Genomic DNA, 6,000 nt, shown 5'->3' on the forward strand with positions numbered 1-6,000 from the left:
TGACGAGCACGTCGGACGGGTTCCCTCTCTGTGCCGATCCACAGAGGAGAGGAGTCATTGCCGTGCTGACGATGGTGGCTTTGCTCGTTAGCTCACGCTGTAAGCTTTTAGCTCCGGAGGTCTCGGGTTCAGTCCTTTGTGTCTCACCCAAGGGGGTGACATCAGACCTGTCCCTGCTCCATTAGCACATTAGCTGGGAATTGTCTCTTAGCAGAAGTTGCCACGTTACTGTCACGGCTGGCCAGATTCTTGCCCAGTCTCTGTCGCTGCAGAGTGGGTCCAGCCGCCCCCTCGACTATAACCCACTAGATCCCACTCCTCTCCTAGAGCTGGGGATAGAACCCAGGAGTCCTGGCTCCCCACCCTCCCCCATTCTAAGGAGTTTCTTTCCCCTTTCGGTAAGCAAGCACAGGAAGGAAACAGCAGATCACGAGACGCGAAAGGCTCTGGAAGTTTCTGGCTTCCCAGTTTTCAGCACAGATTTGCCAGTCATTCCCCAGGGGGAATAAATCCGGGCGAGATCAGGCTGCTCCAGATTCTGACACCGCCACATCGTTTCTCGGCATCCCATCATGAGGATGTTATTGGTGTTGCTTCAGCTAGTATTACTAATTATGTTTATATAAATGGTGGTATTAGTGCTGCCCGGCCTCATTATCCCTTGATGCTGCCATATAGGAATGATAATTACAGGGAGCGGCGGAGGGGGTAGCTGGTGATGGATCAGCAGGTCTCCAAGTCCCCTGGAGGTTATGCGTGGAAGCGGTTGGTGGGTCACAGTAGGTCAGACACCTACACCTCCCCCTTCCCTTAGCTCTCAAAGGGCCCAGTGCCTATGGGACATGGCAAGAGGGGCCTCCCTTAAAAGCAAAACCAATAGGATGCAGTGGTGTGCCCAGATTTCTGGGGCGGTTTTCATGGGAGGTGGCCTAGGGAGAGGGGCAGAACCCATCACAGATAAAATTAATGCAGGCTGACAATGGGCCTTGAAACAGTCCCTTCACTCTGAGATGTGCCAGGCCAGGCTCTCTGTCTTTCTGTCCCCATACACACCCCTCTGCCTGTCCATCCATCCACACAAGTACCCTTCTATCCATTCATCAGTGCATGTGTGATGTTGCATTCCATATGTTTATGGAAATATGCTTATGAGTGTGACTATAACTGGAATATGCTTTATGCAAAAGGTCTCTTGTAAGGTATCGTTCCAAAGCTTTTAATCCACTGAGTGTGTTCATCCTATTTGTATGTATGTATGTACCATTCTTGTATCTGAAACTAGAAATATGAAGTATAACTCTGAAGTCCTATTGTAATTATGCAAAGTGTGGGCCATTAATGGTGGTTTAGAATCTTGATGGCATCCATCAAGGGCCAGTCCTGGAAGAATGGAGGGGGGGCTCACAGGACATGTGAACATGTCACATGATACTGGAATCCATCATTAACCTGGTTCTTTTCCATTTAGAAGGAGGGGTGGGAACCCAGAGAGAGACAAGGGATTCCCACCTTCTGCCAAAGATATAAAAGGGGGTGGAACAGAACAAAGGGGGCTGCAGTCGTGAGAAATCCCCTAGTTACCACCTGAGCTGGAGCTAACAAGGACTGTACCAGGGGAAAGGATGGGGCCCAGACTAGGAAGGAGTCTAGTCTGTGAAAGAAGCTTATTGGAACATCTCTGAGGGTGAGATTTACCTGTATTCAGTTTCTTAATGTATTAGGCTTAGACTTGCGTGTTTTGTTTTATTTTGCTTGGTAACTTACTTTGTTCTGTCTATTATTACTTGGAACCACTTAAATCCTACTTTTTTATTAAACAAAAGTGATTTTATTATTAATTAAACCAGCGTAAGTGATTGCTCCCCCAGGTATTAAACAGCCATGTGTATCTCTCTATCAGTGTTATAGAGGGCGGACAATTTATGAGTTTACCCTGTATAAGCTTTATACAGAGTAAAACGAATTTATTTGGGGTTTGGATCCCATTGGGAGCTGGGTGTCTGGGTGCTGGAGACAGGAGCACTTGCTGAGCTGTTTTCAGTTAAGTCTGCAGCTTTGGGGATGTGGGCTCCACTGGGGCTCAACTTGCCCTGTCATTTTAGGCTCTGTGAGCTACCTGCCCACCCCTCGGCTTCCCAGTCAGGGTCTCTGCCTGGCTCGAAGCCTGTGGGAGCAGCGGTCCTGTGCTTGGCACTGTCTGGGCCAGGGCCGGGGGCTCAGCTCTCAGCCCCAGCGCTGCGGCCCATGCTCTGGCCAGAAGTGGGATGTGTTTTTATGGGAGGGAGTCGGCAGCAGGTGCTGCAGACAGGGAGTGGGGGAGAGACGTCCCCGTACTTTGCATTTCAATAGTGTCTTCCTTCCGACTCCAAGCTCTTTACTGTGAGGATAGGCGAGGTGCTCAGGGTCACACGGGTTGTCAGTGGCAGAGCCTGGCATAGAACCCAGGAGTCCTGGTTCCCAGTCCCTCCCAGCTCTAACCACTAGGCTCCCCTCTCTGAGCCTGAAATAGAACCCAGGAATCCTGATTCCTGCTCCTCCCCACCCCCAGCCTCCTCTGTACAGCAGGGCTCTGAAACAGACACTTCCCTGTAGCCACACATGGGGGCTTTGCTTCCAGGGGTGAGCTTTGACCCCTCGCACTGGCAACCTATGTGTCACCTGTGCAAACGGGGGCATATTGCCGCCCTTCTGACCCAGGAGCCTTTTTGCACCAGTGTAAGTTGCTGCTCAAGGCCCTGATAAATTGGGTGCTTTCATTGTTATCCGTGTATTACAGATCTTCACAGACATGGGGGGAGACTGCCCCAGCCCTGCGGCGCTCACAGACTCCCCACGCAAAGCGGGGGGCGAGGAAGCAGAGGGTATGTCGACACTGCACGTTAAGCCTAGGTCCTTGGCCCCAGACCTGTGGATGCAGTGTTTCAGTGCGCGTGAGCATCCACACTGCATTGCAAACCTGGGTTGACAAGGGCTGGACCCCGGTCTCACAGCCCTGCTAACGTGTCTCTGCTGTACTGCGCAGACCTTCTGACTCAGGTCTGCGGCTTGACTTGCATCCACACTGCACAATGAGAGGGCTTGAACCCGAGTCACAATGGGACTTGGGCTCTGGCTGCCCCCCCCCCCCCCGCCCGGGTCCTAGCACCCAGGGTCTGAGTGCTTGCTGGCCCGAGTCACTCTGACTTGTGTGTGGACAGAAGGGGGGCTTAGGCTCAAACCTGAATCAGAGTCAGAGCTTAGTGTGCAGTGTAGACACAGCCAGAGAGGGACCAGGCTGTCTGGCCTCCTTTAGCCCCTTGTGGTGAAACCAGCCCCTGCTCCAGTGACACATGTGGCCTCCTGCTATTTCACTCACCCTGGGACTAACCGAAAAGGGGTTTATCTGCTCCCTCGTATTTTCCAGGAGATGTTGGCTTGTGAGCGTTATTGCCTGTGAGCTTTACAAGCCCTAAATGAATATTGATAAGCCCTGTCAAGCTCTCCCAGCTAAAATAAGGACACAGTTTTATTTACAGACGACCTTTGGGTCTCCAGTGTGGTGCTTACTCTAGTGAATAATCACGCTGCTCACTGCGGGTTTGTCTCCTGTGTCTCGCTAGGCTGGGTGGAGAAGGAGTCCCAGGAACAAGTCACCTCGACACAAGAGCTTGCCTAGCTTTACATAAGCTAGCGTGACCCAAGCTTTGCACAGATATAAGCATCTGAAGAAGTGAGGTTCTTACCCACGAAAGCTTATGCTCCCAATACTTCTGTTAGTCTTAAAGGTGCCACGGGACCCTCTGTTGCTTTTTACAGATATAAGGGATAGCTCAGTGGTTTGAGCATTGGCCTGCTAAACCCAGGATTGTGAGTTCAATCCTTGAGGGGGCCATTTACGGATTGGGGGGCAAAAATCTGTCTCGGGATTGGTCCTGCTTTGAGCAGCAGGTTGGACTAGATGACCTCCTGAGGCCCCCTCCAACCCTGATATTCTATGACATGCAAGGCCTTGCATCACGGCAGCTTCTGTAATGTTTTCCTTCATCTATGGGTCCAAACCGCTCAGGTTTTGCTTTGGAGTTCAGGTTCGTACCAGTCATGCTGGAAACATTTCCAGCCATCTAACCAACGGTGTTAAGAGTGCAGCGAAAAGGGGGAAAGTGGAGACACTCTCAGAGCTGTTCTTTCACTCAGAACGAACATTCGTGCTCCCTAATCGCTGTTCCACGCTAAATTCACATTGACACGGAGGCCAGGATTCTCAAAGGGGCTAAGAGCTTCACAAGGGACTCAGTTTTGGCTGCCTCAAGTGTTGGATGCTCAGTTTAAGACCTTTTAAAAGGCCTGCTCTTGAGAGAATGGGTACTGAGCATCGTGCGAATCAGCTGTCTCGAGCTGGACACTTCTGTAAGTCTTGTCCGGGGCCCCTAACTCCCCTTGGGCCTCTGGGAATCGAAGTTACTGGAGACAATCTTCCCCTCTGCGAAACGCGCCCGTCTCTCTGCTGCGCGAGCAAAGCACTTTCATCGCCTTTGGAACGACCATCTCATAACCCTGAATGGTGACGCCGTCAGAGTTTCCCAGTCCTGGATTGGGAAAGTACGTTACTCTCCTACCAAGCCCCGTTTGGTGAGGGGCAGGAGGCTGAATCCCATGAGGAAGGGTGGCATAAAGCAACCAGGAGGAGGAGCGCTTGATTGCACATCAGAAAAGGCATTTGCAGAAGCGGAGCTGGGAAGCCGACCGTTTCATATGCTGGGGACGGTGAGGATGAAAAGGAAACGAAATCAGTGATATTAATAACGGGGCTTAGAGATATCGTTCCAGCTTATCCTTGGTGCGCACACATAACTAAATTGCCTTTTAACCACATCAGAACTCTGGCAGGAGAGAGAGAGGTTTTTTTTCCTCCAGGCACCTGCAAGTCCATTATCATGATCCAAACCTGTCCTTTGATGTTTAGCATTTTCACTTCCAAAAAAATCTCCCCGTACCATCGCTGGAAAGCTCTCGGCTGAATAAGCCTCAGTTACGATGCATGTGAACGAGCCTCTACAGCTCTAAGCGCTCAAGAAATGCAGGATCTAACGGGCCCCTGACTCGAACGGCTCTCGAGGACTCCGGGATCTCGGTGGCCTGTCTGTTGGGGCTGGTCTATGAAACCTGGCTGGAAAGCGACTGGCACCGGAGAAGACGCATGCGGAGTCTGTGTCTGCGCGGTCCGTACTCTGTAACCCCCACTGCTAGCCAGAGCAGGTGCGGGTCCTCCCAGGCGCTCCCGTTTCAGCTGCAGCATCTACCCCTCTTCGGGGCAGGTCTGCCAGGCCTCATCGACACTCGTACACCTGCTGCTGGAGATGCTCCAGAGCTGACAGTGGCAGGGGTCTTTCCAGATTCAGGGCCGGTGTCGAGGAGCAGGGGTCTTGGTTCAGGTTTCCTAGGGAGGAGAGGAAAGTACCTGCCCCTGTCAAGCCACTGAAGACCAGAGAGACTGCTCTCAGCTAGGAATCCGCTGCCCCATGGCGCTCTGCATTGTCTCCCCCGGGCGACGCCTAGGCACCGCCACTGCTGGGGAGCGAATCTCTCGTGGCAGCTATTGCTGTCAGCCGGTCTGAGCCGCTGGGGCAGGCAGCAGTTCCCTGGCCCTGGGAGGAACCCGGCTGTTCAGCCCCGCAGTGTCCGGAGAGGGTCCCCATTGCCTCTGGATGAGACCTTCCTCCTGGTGTCGCTGCCTGTTCTCTGTTAGCATCATGCTCTGCGTCCTCCTCGGCAAAGTTGCCTTTTATCAGGTGCAGGTCCCGGTTTTTGCCATTAACATGCCATTGAATCCCCCCTCTGGGGCATCTTCAGCCCCTGGGCCCCACTCTTCGGAGGAGAACGTGTCTCGTTGCAAAGGACCCGGGGCCTGAGTCCCCAAAACATTGCTCCGGTTTCCTCCTGCTGCGAGACTGCCTCAGGCAGGAGAGGCAGGCACTGAGCAAGTGCTCCAGGAATTTCAATCCACTTCCCGGCTCTGTTACA

The sequence above is a fragment of the Chrysemys picta genome, chromosome 17 (assembly GCF_011386835.1).
Source record: "Chrysemys picta bellii isolate R12L10 chromosome 17, ASM1138683v2, whole genome shotgun sequence".
Lineage (NCBI taxonomy): Eukaryota > Metazoa > Chordata > Testudines > Emydidae > Chrysemys > Chrysemys picta.